We start from the raw sequence: 16,780 nt of genomic DNA on the forward strand, positions 1-16,780 counted from the left end.
TGTGTGTGTGTGTGTGTGTGTGTGTGTGTGTTTAATTGTGATTTTCTATAAACATGTATTGTGGGTCTGTGTGTATCAGGGCCTATGTAGAGTTCTACCGCTCGTCAATGAGAGGTTCTGGCGTTCTCCCAGAGGTCTCTCTGTCTCTCCTCCTCGCGCAGCAGAGACTTCCTCTCCATCTCAACGTTTAACCCGCTGGAGAGGTGAAGACTTGGGCAGGGGGTAGTGTATCTCACACCTCAGATATACACAGTACACACACACACACACACACACACACACACACACTGCAGCGAGCATCATCAGATGAGTCATAGTTACATTTTAAGTGAGAGTAGTCATGTGACCACATCCCCTAGACAGTGTGATGTTTAGATGATGTTCTGTACATTAGTGCTGTTCTGTTACAGGTCTCTCTCTCTGTGTCTCTCTCACTCACTGTGTGTGTGTCTCTCTCTCAGGGTGAATGTGGATATTCAGAATCAGTCAGTGAGCCCTGTCGGGGTTCTGAGCAGCTCCATTGAGTTGGAGAATCTTCCGTCTAACCCTGTCTTTATCGTCAATATCACCGAGGTGTCTGTTCCGCCTCTTTCACTTTCAGTGCACAAATAAAAAAAAAAAGCAGTGGCTCCTGTGTCTGTGTGTTTGTGTGTGTGTGTGTGTGCGCACTAACAGGATTTTAATGTGTGTGTGTCTGTCTCTGTGTGTGTGTGTGTGTGTGTGTGTGCACTACCAGGATTTGTGTGTGTGTGTGTGTGTAGGTCATCAAAGTGGGGCATTTCTGGGGTTTCCAGGCTCACGAGGCAAGTCTGGAGAAACAGAGGTGGCTGACAGTGGCCGTTAATACACGGGTGCTCCGCCCACTTCCTGTCTCACTTTATCCAAATCTTCTGTCTCGCCCCTTTCTCTGAAACTCACACCAAACCTGGGAACTACTACAGACCCAAAATACTGCATGTCATGGGGAGTAATGTGGAGGTAACATCTGTACACACACACACACACACACGTACACCTACTAAAGCGCCTCCGTGATGGAGCATGGAGTGGTTACAGGAAAACTGCACATTGAATGTACACGTGTGTGTGTGTGTACAGGTGGTGTTTGTGGACTTTGGAAACACTTCCAAAGTGCCATGTAACTCTCTGGAACTTCCTGCTGACCGGCAAGCTCTGCCCTTTCAGGTATTGTCTCCATGGCAACAATTTAGGCTGTAAACATTAAACACTTAATCTCCAACAACACGTAGTTAATCCAAAATAGTGTGTACCAGAAGTGTATATACTGAGGGGAGTGTGTGTGTGTTTGTTCAGGCTCAGGAGTTCAGCGTGGCGTGTTTGGCATCATCGGCACAGTCAGTCAAGAAGTCAGTGTTACAGAGTAAAAGTCTTTTAATTCATTCAGTACAGCAATATCAAGAAACACAAACAAACATCACAAGCTCATCACACAACTTGGTGACGTCTTCCACGTCCTTCATCTGAAAACACACAGACGAAGTAGAAATCACACACTGTTTATTAATTTGCATAATTTTCTGCGGCTGGTTCATGTAAATAACTCGTACAGTCAGGCAGGTGTTGGTTGTTTAAGGAAACTTTTTATTTAACAAAAAAAATTCAGCTCATCACAAAGCTTTTGGTGACGTCTTCCACCTCGTTCTGAAAACACACAGACGAAATAGAAATCACACGCTGCAAGGACACAGCCAGGTTCTGTTTTACACACACCTGAGAGGAGATAAACCAGCTGAACTTTCTAATCCTACATTAAACATCCAACAAGCAGCTTTCGGGTCACAGTGACTACGTTTACATGGACGGCAGTAATCTAATTATTGACCTTACTCTGAGTAAGATAATAATGTGATTAAGGTGTTTACATGCGTCGCTTTTAGAAAATTCCTTTCATGTTCCTGTTTTACATGTTTTAGAACATAATTAGATTAACAGCCCACATTACGTCGCCACGCCGTCCGACGTCCCTCCAGAATTTCACGTATCAACATGCAGTTCGTCTTCGTTATGGAACCGTATACAGTTTTGCATGTTTTTATTTAATTTTTTTACGAACGCTTTAAGTGCAGTTAATTATTTGTCATGCTGTACGTGCTAATACACAACTGCTTGAAGCCGTGGGCTGCGTCCCAAATCGCGTAGTTACCGTCTATATAGTAGCCGAGATACATGTATTTTTCCCCACTACAGGCCTATAGTAGGAAAGTATGCGATTTGGGACACAGCCGAGCTCTCTTGTTCGCCGTAAAACTGCCATGTGTGATCGTGTCCTGTCGCAAAATGCGGTGAAAACTCACACATGACGTTCATAGTGTGATTAAGGTGTTTACATGTCTGTAATACACGTCCATAATGCGACTAAAACAGGAGTACTCCACCTGTCTTAATTAGATTATTGCTTACTTCGATTATGACCTTAATTAGATTAAGGTAAGAAATTGCTGTTTACATGGTAGTTTCTTAATTAGAGTATGGTCTTAATCGGATCAAGAGTGGATTATTGTTGTCCATGTAAACGCAGCTAGTGAGAGATTAATGACAAGTTCCTGTAACGCTTCTTCTGCTGTAAACTCGAACCTGAGGGTTACGACGCCATCTCGAACTAAAACAACTTCTATCTACAAAGCTACAGTGCAGAAGAGTTACTTCTGACCGGGGCAGGGGCTGGTAAGGTGTGAAAGCAGCTTGAAGTATTTCAGTGTAGTACATTCTGCTCAAGAGTCACTTTGGCTCCCTCCGCTCTAATCTTGGCCAGCTGCTGGATCTGCTGGAGCATTCAGCGCAGCTAAGCCTGCTTGAGTTAGTTGTCTTACTGTTTGTGCTGCGCTGCACATTAAACACAGTCAGTCAAACAGGTGCGTAATGAACGCGAGAGAGACAGAGAATAAGAATGAATAAGTTCAGACGTTACCCTAACAAAACAGTGGCGTTATTGAGAAGTTGCTTGATCGGGTCCTGCGCAGGTGGTTCTTGCGGAGGCGGTCCTTGCAAAAGTCAAATAAAAAGTCAAATAAAAGTACAATAAAAATTTTCAACATAAGACACCGGTACTATTTTCAGTGGAAGAATACTAGTTCAGTTTGGGTAGTGAGATGAACATCGGCGCTACATTTTCCTCTTTGACAGTTAGAAGATGGCATGAGTTTCAATTCAAAATGGCATCTGTCCTCCAGATGGCGCTCAAACACAGACAAATACAGTAACCTACAGACGGTTAAAAGCTGATGGTTTCCTAAAACTCCCTTGTGGGGAGGAAAGACAGGTAATTACACCGTTTTTTTAGTTATTACGAATGTTATACGACTTAAAATTAGTAATTTTTCCTGGTTTAAAAGGCTGTATTCTACTGGAGAAAATCTAAATGGAGCAACGGAATTTTAAAATGATTGTCAACTTAACTTGTGTTCATAATTATGGTAAATAACACTTAAATTCCTTTTAAATAATGTGAAATAAAAGTGTGTGTGTGTGTTGAGCTATCCTGTTTGACATTAATCTTGGTTCGCTATTTCCTTAGAAAGCTGTTAGCCTTTTTCCTAATATGGATCATTTTTGTGTTAGTCTACTTTTAATTAGGACTCTTTATTGTTTAAGATATTTAAAAATAAATATTTTATGCTGTTTATTTATCAATTAACCAACAGTATTTCTCATTGCTATTATTTTAATTCAGTTAACAGTTACCATGAGCAGAGAAATAACATTTAACTGTTTATGACCTCCTGATTTAAAGCTTAAACAAGAAAAGATTGGTATCTGGACCGGTATTGGCTGTAAATATCCTGATCGGAGCATCCCTAATGAACACCATTAACCTAAAGCGCTTTGCATCTGACGGGTAAATGAACTCACCCAATCACATCCTATATGAGATTATTCAGATATCTACACAATACACACAGAGCGGTTCAGAACTGACTCCAGCCCAGAACCATGACAGTGGAAATGTCTAATAGTGCAGCTTTAAATATATTTAAGAGGAGCAGACTTCAAACACTGAACATTGAGGTTTATTGTATTTGTTTACGAGGTAAACAGGTTAACGGTTGTTTTGTGCATACAGTCTGTAAAATGAACTGAAAATATTAGATTTAGTTTATCAGAAGGTAAATTAATGTGTCATGGCTCACACTATGTTCCTAAATTCTGTCATAATTGACCAGCTCAAGTTTTCTCATGCCTACTTATGTGTTGTATTGTGGCATGAGAGAACTTAATAAATGTGAAAGTGCAATACAAAATATGTTATCACTAAAATCACTGAATAACCGTGATAATCGAGATCTCAGTATTAATCTAAATAATCGGGATTATCATTTTGGCCATAATCGTGCATCCCTACATGGCACTGATCCAGGACCTGATGGCAACAAAAAAAACCAAAAAAAAACGGTGGCTCAGCTATCAGAGATAACAGAAATCAAATCATATAACTGATGCATGTAAAAGAGACGTGACTGTTCTTTCACTAGGATTGAATTCATTATATTCGTACTTTATGTATGGGTTTCTGTATGAAAGTTTAATGGTAAACCGAGTGCTTCAGTTAAAATAATGAGCGTTGTAGATCTTAAAGAAAACAATATCGGATGGGTATCGGCTGATACTCAAGCTTTCCATTAAGGAAAATAAAAGCTAGGATCATGACACTTCTAGTAAATAAGTCAAATGAAACTGTTTTTATTTATTTATTTAATTTTTAAATTGAATGTTTAAGGATATTGCGGTTTGATTTTCTTTGTTAAAGTCGTTTCACCTTTTGTGATGTGACACGCAGTGCAGTGCAACTGCTTCTATGTGATTTTTGTCACAGTATATCCTTTTATGGGTCTAAGCATACGGCATAAGATAATTTCAGATTAACAGCCTCAGTCTACAGATTACCAATACTTCTTGTTCTGAAGCACTCACTTTAAATCATGTGTGTAAGGTGGTTGTGATCCTCTCAACCAACCGTAAGGATAAATACGATTGCGTGAAGAAGTACCTGTGTGTGGACTGTCCCACTCCAAGCCAGTGTGTGGTGGCTCGCACCCTCAGCAGACCTCAGACCCTCATGACCATAGCCACAAAGATCTCCTTGCAGATGAACTGCAATATATAAATATATAAATATCTGATCTTGTAACTGATCAACAGTGGCACCTCCTAACCCTGATGTTATTCTATTAAAACATTGTTTTAGTGACTTCTCCTGCTCTTTCAGTTGAAGCACCTGATGATATTGGTATCGACTGCTACCACGACAGTGCCGCAGGAAAGAGATCCATCGGTGCACTGGTGGCCAGCCTCAACCCGGGCATGTCCAGGTACTTAAAGCATGACTTGTGTGGACTCTGTAAACAGCTTTAAGAAGGGTTGTGTTTAATGAACTAGATTTTAGATTTGAACTTTTCCACCAGTCTTCAGAAGAGAGGGCATTACCCTTTGTGGTTCATCGTAACTTTAGGAGAGAGAAAAAGTACAATATCGTTCCTTTAATGATTAAAATGTTTAATTGTCAAATTGCTGAGGTATAAGGAATAAAAAGCATCAGGAAGACCTGTTTAGCTTAGTGGTGCGTCACATTACACCATCCTGTCGTTGTCTATCTTTCTACATATAGCAGCATGCTCATGGTTTCTTAATTTGTTGATATTTTTTAATCCCTCGAATATCTGCATATTGTTACCACTACAAACGATCAGTAAAGATTATGAATCCAACAAGAGTTTTTCAGCTCAGTGGTGGGAAATTTCAGAGACTTTTAACACTACTTCCTGCATCTCAGGATTCTTTACTCAGGCCTGAGCTGGTTCTCTTAATCTCACACACTGTTCTCTGTATTTCCATTTCCTTCCAATCGAAGGACAGAATCACAATTTTTTAGTCTTGAATCCTCTGAACGTTGTTTTCCTCGCTGCTACCCCACCTTCATCTTCCTCATAAAGGGTCTGGGCCGTGCTCTGTATGCTATGTGCTCTGTATGCTATGTGCCACTGCTCTGTAACCATGAGAGCACCGTCCTTCTCTCAGGTGGTTTTCAAAGTGTGCAGGGTATGAAATGCAGTCTGGGAGGAACATCATGCTCATAAATGACCTCGTTACACTGCAGTCTCTTTGAATTCCGACTTTACACTCAGGATGAAATATTCACACTGCAGTCTGACAGAACGTGGGAGAAAAAGCGAGCAATTTTAGAATTGTCGCTTCAGTTAAGAAGCGCATTAAGACATGGCTTTTTGTTTTGATTTCTTTTCCTCACACAACAATGTGTGCCTACAATGCACACAATGAACACCTAAAGCCCTGTTCACACGGGGACGGGTTCAAAACGGTCTGTTTAATGCCCCCTGTCACTGTCAATGAGTTTTCACACTCGGGCATAAAACACGTGGCGGAAAAGCAGCAAAAACTGGCCGCCCAATGAGATTCGCGCTTTTGTTCACGTGCCCGGAGCCGGTGAAGTTACATAAAAGTACCACTTGATGGCGCTCAAGTACAACACTGTCTTACAGACGAAGAAGAAGCTGAACAAGAAGACGCAAGCACCCGCCATTTTAGTGAGCAAGTATGTGCATAAGTGACCTATCACAAGTCAAGTTACTGAATTTAGTAAAGGCACATGCAAACCCTTCTGCTCTATATGTACATTTTACACAATCTCCCACAGAAAATAATCTCTCTTTTAAAACAAATAACTACTAATTACAGATTTAAATATAATAAACGTTGTTGTTTTTATAATTTTTATTATTTAAATATAATAAACGTTTTTTTGTTTTGTTTGGAGAGCAGAAATGAGAAATGCTAACTCTCCAAACACTCGTTTTTAGAGGAAAAGCCAAACATACACATAGATTTGAATTGATATTAAAGTGTAAAGTTCAAACAAATAGACAAATAAAACCATTGAGCAGTACCTTCTAACCCCCTGCAGAAAGATGGCGGTGACTCTCCAGATGAGCAGTAAACACCATTAACACTCTTCTGACAGTCACACAGGAACATGTCCCACACTCGGAGGACTGAGGCCCAGGGCAGAGTTCAGGAGAAGGCGCACATGAACCACTCCATCATGTAGAGCACCAGCTTGATCTTGTGCTTGTCCAGGTGCCGATACGCCACAGGACACACTCACTTCAACAGCGCATGCAGGATCTCTCCGTCCAGCTGAACCGCCTCCTGCACACATAACGGTTCACAATAAGCGCTATAACTTGCTGTTAAAAACACAAAACAACTATTCTCCTACACAGAGAAGCCTTGTTTCTAATAATACACTGTGCAGTGCAGAAATCAGGGAGGAAGAAATAAAACATGTAAAATTGCACCTGAGAAATAAGATTACAAAACTAAAGCTCACACTAAAATACATAAACACACACACACAATAATATAGGACATTAAACCTTAAAGAAAAAACTAAGCAAAACTGCCTCATGAACACAGCAACACACAAACACAAGATGGCGGTGTTGAGTCGCCTCGTACAGCGGCGCAGGGTGGGGTTTGTAGCTCCGATATATAATTTCTAACAGACCTTATGATCTGTGTGGCGTTACAAAACTAAATTACCGAGTGCGAATGTTTCCTCTACAACTTCAGACTATCACTTTGTACTTCAACAATACCAGTCGCATGGAAAACATCGGTAGTTATCCCTGTTCCCAAAAAACCTCATCAAACAGAGTTAAATCATTACAGGCCAGTATCACTAACTTCAATCATAATGAAATGCTTTGAGACAATGGTTCAAAACATGATGCTTCCATATGTTTCACCCTTTTTGGACTGCCTCCAATTTGCATATAAACAGAGGAGAGGTACAGAGGATGCAGTGGCTTGTCTCTTGCACTGTCTACTACAACACCTGGATATTCCTGGAAACTATGCCAGACTTCTCTTCATTGACTTTAGCTCCGCCTTTAACTCAATTCAGCATCATCAGATAATCAGGAAACTACAGTGTCTGCAAGTCCCATCACCACTAGTACACTGGATTTATAATTTCCTTTCTAATAGACCACAAGTGGTAAAGGTGGACAATGCATTGTCGCCCATTATTGTTCTCAACACTGGTGCCCCTCAGGGGTGTGTACTTAGTCCACTTCTTTATATTCTCTATACAAATGACTGTCAGAGTCCAGTCACTGCCACTCATTACTTTAAATATGCAGACGATACTGCTATTGTTGCATTGCTTAATAAGGACAATGATTCTTTTTTGGAGCATTAACACTCCATAGCACATTTTAGTACACGGTGTGATGATAATTTTCTCCACCTTAATATCAAAAAGACTAAGGAACTGGTTTTAGCTCTTCCAAAACACTGACCCATCCTTCCGGTTTTACCATTAACCGAGAGATGGTTGAAAGTGTGGAGCATTTCAGATATCTGGGCATTACATTGGATAAACATCTCAGCTTCAATCAGCACACTCGAGGTATTTACAAATGTTGTCAACAGAGACTCACAGTTATCCATAAACTTAAATATCTGTCCGTTCAGCCTAGTCTACTTCTTCTGTACCGAAGTATTATTGAACCGGTTCTTATGTATGGTGCCATTTGTTTTTTCCATATGCTAACAGTAACCAATAAGAACAAACTTTTGAAAATAACTAATTTAGCAAGGAAAATTATTGGTATTCCCATCCCTAATTTATCAGACTCTGTCAGTTCATTTACGCTCCAGAAGGCACATAAAATTTTGAATGACCCAAACCACCCACTTGATCAATATTTCAATCTCCTTCACTCTGGCCGCAGGTATAGACTACCCGTGTGCAGAAAGGCCAGCTATGGTAGGAGTTTTGTTAATATGGCTATACGAGCATTAAACACATAGGTACTCAGCCATTGTGACGTCAGATGCATTGTTGTATGATGATCCTGATGTTTTTCCCCTTGTCCCCTTTTCCTCTCTATGCCTGTCATTGTTTATGTTGGTCTATATGTATGACGTTGTTATGTTTTTGTACGCACCCACTGTGGAAACAAATTTCCTCTTTTTGAGGACCAATAAGACAGACAGACAGACAGACAGACTGACTGACTGTCTGTCTGTCTGCTCTGTGAATGTCCTTGAGTGGCCCAGCCGGAGCCCAGACTTGAACCCGATTGGACATCTCTGTAGAGATCTGAAAATGGCTGTGGACCGACGCTCCCCATCCAACCTGATGGAGCTTGAGAGGTTCTGCAAAGAAGAATGGGAGAAACTGCCCAAAAATAGGTGTGCCAAGCTTATAGCATCATTCTCAAAGACTTGAGGCTGTAATTGGTGCCAAAGGTGCTTCAACAAAGTATTGAGCAAAGGGTGTGAATACTTATGTACATGTGCTTTTTTTGTTTTTGTTTTTTATTTTTAATAAATTTGCAAAGATTTCAAACAAACTTCTTTCGAGTTGTCATTATGGGGTATTGTTTGTAGAATTTTGAGGAAAATAATGAATTGAATCCATTTTGGAATAAGGCTGTAACATAACAAAATGTGGAAAAAGTCAAGCACTGTGAATACTTTCTGGATGCACTGTAGCTATTGATGAATTTTTTTTTTATAAGAAAACTTAAAATTTAAGTCTCCACCTTCCTACATGAAAATAAAAGGAGCAGCGGGGTCATTTTGAACCACCGTTCTTCTACAGAGCAAAATCTGTGCTGCTTTTCCTAGAGCTCGGACGCCACGCACTGCTCGGATTTTCCGCAAGGATACTGAAATGTCCTTGAGCAAAACACTGAACCCTGAGTTGCTCCCGATGGCAAGTTAGCGCCTTGCATGACAGCTTTGCTACCACTGGTGTGTGAGTGTGTGTGAATGGGTGAATGAGACACAGTGTAAAGCGCTTTGGATTGTAAAATTTGATTGGTATATTATTTTTTTAAATAGATAACTTAGGAATTGCTTACAAATTGTACAAAAGCTATTACAGAGCCAAACAAGATCTTTTGAGGTGACTGTGTGATGATTTTGATGATTAACTATGCAGCTGGCATGCATGAAAATACTGTGGTAACTGACTATTTGGGGTTTACATAGGAGGACTTTACAACCATGCGAAAATGTTTTTAAAGAAATCGACCTACATACATGCACTATGTTAGCAATAACACAAGTGCACACAGAGTTTTAAAAGAAATACGTAACTCAATGCAAAACAATAGTTACACATGAGTTCATGCACACACTCCATAATGCCGTTCTTCCAAAAAATAAACGTTTTATTCATATTTTTTATATATTTTTTAAAGAGCACTTGCTTGAAAATAATAAACATAATAAAACGAGTAGATACAGCTATTATATTCCTCATTGCCATTGTTCTTTTAATCCTATTTAATAAAAAGTCCCCATGAAAACAAAATTGAAGTTTTGTAGCGTTCAGTATGAATGTCAGCCTTAAGGTGATCTATAAACTAGTGCTGCTCCAAAACAACGACACAATTCGCATTTAGAAGATGTACGTGTTCATAATTTACAGTCGATCTCTACCGCCAATACGGATCAACTACTTTGATGACATCATAACCGTCATGATAAATATCACCCGTTGAGCAACTGGCTATTTTTATTTTTAAAGGGGGGGGGCACTGGATATGCCCCGCCCTGACTTCCTATTTCAGTGGAAATTACTTCAACACATCAAACGACGCTGTTTGTTTCAAGACACGCTAAATAAATAAATAAACAAACAAACAAATAAATAAGTGTTTTAAAGATGGACCGTATACCTAAAATATGAATAAGTCCGTTAATAACTGAATACATTAACACTTTTAAATAAATAAATAAATAAATCGGTCTTTAAAAATGTGAATTATTTATCAACAAATACCATTCATTCATTGAATAAACTATTAATCTATTAAATCAACAAATACATTAAAAAAAGTCAAATACACAGAAGAGGTTCGCACAAGTCCTGACTGGTGTTATGCAGTGGTCTTTTATTCTTATTTGTATTTTTTAATTTTTAATTATTAATGAAAAATTTCATGTTCTATTATTTACGTATACTGTGTAAATTTCCACTCACAGGAGCATCTTTCCTGATTTAAATGCAAAGAAAAAGCAGCAACAGAGACTGCTCTATTAAGTAAACACATAATGCACTAATCTAACACACACACGCACACACACGCACGCGCACGCACACACACGCACGCACACATATACGAACCCTCCTCTTTACTTGAGATCACACCAGTCCCAGCAGAAGCTTAAGAGAGCTTAGGAGAAGAGAGAGTGACACACACACACACACACACACACACACACACACACACACACACACAAGCTGTGTGAGGACAGTTCAGTGAGATGCCGTACTTGTCCACACACAACACGGCTAATGAGACAGTGAGGCAATGTGCAGGTGTCTGAGTAATTAGTCTCCAGAACAGAGAAATAAGAGGGAGATAAAGAGATGGTGCCGAATCGAGGGGAATTTTGAAAATGTTTACGTGCATGTCGGTGTTTCGGGGAGGGGAACCAGTTATTTCAAGTGTTTATTTGGGAACTTGGAAAAGCCTCCTGTGTGAAACGCCCTCAGGAGTCAGGATCAGAAGATGTAGAGAACGTGCACAGCTTCACTGGGAATACTGTTACGAATTTAGACTCTGTTTAACACTTGTGGTCGTCATCATCATCATCATTATTATTATTATTATTATTATTATTATTATTATAAACCTGCAGACACTATTCAAAATGAAGAAAATCCCTTCAATGAGCAGGTACAAGCTGTATATTAACCCATAGTGTATGTGCTGTACGTTTACCTTCTTAAATCTCTTGTTGATCCTTTTGTCCCAGTTCTTCAGCATCTCTAACCATTTCAGGTCTCTCTGGCTCAACAGCTGCGGGGGAACGTCCTGAGCCCTGACGAACAAACACGGACACAAACACTGTGAGCAAGACGTTAAAAGTAAGACACGTGATCTCTATGTAATACAGGTCTAACAATAAATAGATTAAAAAGCGTGTTGTTTATCAAATAAATCAATCAAAATCATATGTTGAAAGCAGACATGTGTTTTGGAAGGAGTCTCCAGTTTCAGTGCTGAGGGAACGGCTGTTTGTAGTTCTGAGCAAGTTTCTTTTAGTAAAGTTGTGTGTAAATGTTTGCCCAAGTCAAACCAAACTAAACGTTTCTGCCGGATTTATAAAAGTTTCGGAAACGCCGATGTTCTTCGTACTTGTGTACGCGTGTTGTTCACCTCTAAAGTGCAATAGCTGTGCTTGTCAAGATGCTTTTTCATGTACTGTTAGTTATTTTGTCCACTTCCTGCACGTCGAATACTTCCTTCTTAATTGAAGGCTTCCATATATAGATTTAAATTTACAACCACATGTAGAACTTTGACCTTCAAGAAATCCCTACTCAGAGCCAATCATTTCCATACACCTCAAAGACATGACAAAGACAAAAGTCCTGTGATCTTCAGACAGATCTTGTTGGTTTTAGTTTGTGCAGGAATAATATGTGCATTTGCTGCTATGGTCGCACTACCAGAACTCCTGTAGAGTGTGCACATATTGTAATATACTAGTACTGGTGAGTGTGTTAGTACTCACATCACTGGCACACCACTCTTGCATCACTGAGAATGTGTGTGAGCTTCATCTGCAATGTGAAGGCTGTCACCCACAATGGTTCCATCTCTATGTCTTGGTCCACGTCGCGTACTATTGGGTCCATACCCTGCAGAAGTCACAAATCCCCAACACACATTATACTACTGATATTAAAGAACATGGCTATATTTCCCCCCCTACATGATTATTACATCTATAACTGCAAGTTAACATGGCTTATACAAACACACGTAAACACACTGCATGCACTTGAGCAGCTCCAAGAAAGCATCAAGTCCTTCCAGAAACTTCTCCCTGAGCTTGTCGGTCCACTCTGTTGGACGGCTAATCAGGACATATCCGAGTTTAAAAAAAAAAGTTTAATGAGAATGATTAGCTATTAATTATCATTAATAATGATATTCTCTGACAGACAGTGTAACACATTCTGCTTTTTTCCAGCCGTACTTGAGGTCTTCTATAAGACTCTGGACACTGCGGAATTTAAAGACCTTTTGTGCACTGTAGAGATCAAACTGAAATCGTCCCTGCTGGTCTCGATGTCTCAGGTGATCATGGAGTGTGCGGACGATCGTGGTCTTCAGGCTCTCCTCTGTGATCAGCATCCGTGCCTGTAACGAGGATAAGACCACAAATCGGTCTTCTAATAGTGATAAAGTTAACATTTTGTTACAATTCCAATAAATAGTCAAATGAAGTGCACTTCGTTCAACCCTACTTTAATAATAAATGTTTTCCCCAAATAGGGAAAACGACCTTGCTGCTAGATCTTTAATCATTCTATTAAGCTGTATATTCACTATACAACTGGGGGGAAAAGAACAGTTGAAGTGTGAACATTCAGAATTGAGTGAATCTAAGAAGACTGTTTCTCCCAACACGTACATGATACCAAAGCCACTGCACACCTGAAACTGAAAATACTAGATTTAGTTTATCAGAAGGTAAATTAATGTGTCATGGCTCACACTATGTTCCTAAATTCTGTCATAATTGACCAGCTCAAGTTCTCATGCCTACTTGTGTGTTATATTGTGGCATGAGAAAACTTAAATGTGAAAGTGCAATAAAAAATGTTGTCACTAAAATCAATTAATAATCGTGATAAATAATCAAGATCTCAATATTAATCAAAATAATCGGGATTATCATTTTGGCCATAATCGTGCAGCCCTAGTGCACATGAACACCTATAACTTACACAATGTCTGGGGTAACTGTTCTGCTAGACCTGACCAGATTTTCTCATTGACTTCATGCCAATAAAGGGTACAAACAAACCAGCTGTCTCACGGTGTAGTACGGGAACTGCACCGCCTCCAACCGCAAGACCCTACAGTGAATTGTGAGGACAGCTGGAAAGATCATCGGGTCTCTCTACCCACCACACACCTCCTTCAACTACCGGTGCATCCGCAAAGCCACCAGTATTGTGGAGGACCCCTTTCACAGACTATTCACCCTCCTGCCATCTGGCAGAAGGTACAGGAGCGTCTGTGCCACCAGCAGCAGACTCTGCAACAGTTTCTTCCCTGAGACAGTCAGATTACAGTGCTCACCTGGGCTAGTCAAACACCTCACCCAGTAAGACTCATACCACTGCACACCGCACTAACCCAGTAAGACTTTACATAGCTGCATCAGTCACTTTATACTAGGGAACTATTTCTGCTGCCAGTATTGCTGCAGTACATGTGCTGCTACATTACACAGTAGCTTACAGTTACAGTCCATGTCCTGTGTATCTACTGTCCTGTGTATTTGCTGTTTTGTGTTTTTATTGTGTTGCATTCATCTCACACAGAACAGTACGCAAGACTACATAAAGTGCAAATACACAACTGTGTTGCATCATGGTCCGGAAGGAATGTCACTTTGTTCCAGTGTATACAAGCTATATAGAGGAATGACAATAAAAACCCACTTGACTTAACTAATGGCACCTCAAAAGGTTAAATGTGTATTCGAATACCTGGCACATCCCTAATTAGAAAGACTATTAACTGCTAAACTCGAAGTGTAATACATTCTGCACTAGGAAAGAATAAGGATGCTTGTTAAATGAACTTCACTTAGTGTTGTGGTTTTAGCACATGGAGCCATTGCTTATTATAATAATGAACAGCTATGAGAGTAAAAGCACTGCAAACCCACATAAAAATTAAAGCATATTTCCAATTCCGAAAAAAAAAATATCATACTGCTGTACCTGCAGTGAAGATTTTCCCTGCACCCGAGACCACCACCACACGGCACTTTGAGTCTTCAGCAATCTGATTAAAGCATTCGATCATTTCACTGTAGGGAAAAAAAGCACTAATGATGTTATTATGCAAAGTTGCCTATAACGGAGTATAAAGCCAACGCCTTATATAACAAAACAAAGACGTCCAATGCAACAAAGCAGAATTATACAAGGGGGAAATTAACACTTTTTTAGCTAAATGTCTTCCAAAAAAATGTTTTTTTTTCATACTTTCATTTTTTCCCCCCAGATAGCCTTTAAGAACGCTTTTGACAAGAGAAGAATGTATTGAAATCATTCTCATGCCTGGATCAGGAAGCTGTGGCAAGGTTGCGATGGACTAACAGGAAACATGGCGAACACAGCAAACATACAACACAGTTTCCAAACTTATTAACAAATTCAAAAAGACTGCAAGTGTTGCAGACCAACCGAGAAGTGCAAGGCACAACCGACCTGGTACTGGCAGACATAGTCCTTATGTATGGAGACTTTTGGAAAACCCAGTAGTTATGTCCTTTATTTGATGGAAAAACATACCTCCAGTAGGCCTAGTTCATGGTGTTGCGTTTCTCTGGTCGGTGCAGCTCTACAGGAGTGATGTGATTGGCTGGGTGGGTGACTGACAGGGTGGTGAAGGGTGGAGTGGGGCCTCCTGAAGTCGACATGTCTCGAACAGCGTTCAGAGTAGGAAACCACAGGCTCCTGTCTGATAAACACCAGTCAACAGGTTAATATGATGACTATTTACGGAGATGAATAAAGGACACAAGACTATGGCCCCATACACAGTGATGGACAATTTACAGACAGAAAAGTGACTGAAACCTTTGTTTGGTGCTACAATGCATAAATCATCTTAGTCCTAGTGGGTTTATGTTAGGAGACATTAATGGAGCATTTCTGAAAGGAATCTCCAGTGTCAACACAGTAAAAGTCAGGGGTAAAGCTACAAGTTTTCAGATACAGCCAAGACATCAGCACAGAGGACATTTTTGTGGCCCTAACGGTAACATGACAAGCAGCATTTTTGCTTTGTTTTATATTAAAATAATAGTTTTGTTTTTTTAAATAAATAAATAAATAAACACACCACACAATAGGTGAGGGAAGAACAGCTGTTACAACATGCTAACACAAGTGAGAACAGGAATGTGTTTTCATTCTACAACATTAAATGCAACTATACACCGATCAGCTACAACAGTAAAACCACTGACAGGTGAAGTGAAGAACTTTGATTGTCTCATTACAACAGCACCAGTGAAGGGGTGGGGTATATCAGGCACCAAGCGAACGGTTGGGGAAAAATGGGCAAGTGTAAGGATCTAAGCAACCTCGATAAGGGCCAAACTGTGATGTCTAGATAACTGGGTCTGAGCATTGCCAAAACGGCAGGTCTTGTACCTACCAAAAGTGGCCCGTGGAAGGACAACTGGTGAACTGGTGACAGGGTCAAGGGCGCCCAAGGCTCACTGATGCGAGTGGGGAGCAAAAGCTGGCAGAGGCAGTATGATGTTCTGGGCAATGTTCTGCTCGGAAACCTTGGGTCCTGGCTTTTGTGTGGATGTTAATATACTTTGACACGTACAACCTCCCCAATACTGTTGCAGACCACGTACACCTCTTCATGGCAACAAAATTCCCTAATGGCAGTGGTCTCCTTCAGCCGAATAATGTTCCCTGACACACTACAAAAAATGGTTCAGGAATGGTTTGAGGAACATGACAGAGTTCAAGGAGTTGACTGCCACCAAATTCCCCAGATCTCAATACAACTGAGCATCTGTGGGATGTTCTGGACAAACAAGTCTGATCCACGGAGGCCCACCTTGCATCTTACAGGACTTAAAGGAACTATGGTCTTGGTGCCAGAAACCACAGCACACCTTCAGAGGTCTTGTGGCGTCCATGCCTCGACGAGTAAGAGCCGTTTTA

At 40.3% G+C, this 16,780-nt stretch overlaps 1 protein-coding gene across 1 annotated transcript in view; it reads left to right on the forward strand.

Moving 5' to 3' along the window:
* Positions 1–846: 846 nt before the first annotated feature.
* LOC128614058 (uncharacterized) overlaps positions 847–16,780 on the forward strand; it is a 367,857-nt gene continuing 351,923 nt past the window's right edge. Inside the window, exons 1-2 of the mRNA XM_053635334.1 lie at positions 847–978; positions 1,099–1,367. The gene's annotated coding sequence lies outside the window, so the exon portion shown is untranslated. The remainder of the gene's footprint in view (positions 979–1,098; positions 1,368–16,780) is intronic.

This window comes from Ictalurus furcatus, chromosome 10 (assembly GCF_023375685.1).
Source record: "Ictalurus furcatus strain D&B chromosome 10, Billie_1.0, whole genome shotgun sequence".
Lineage (NCBI taxonomy): Eukaryota > Metazoa > Chordata > Actinopteri > Siluriformes > Ictaluridae > Ictalurus > Ictalurus furcatus.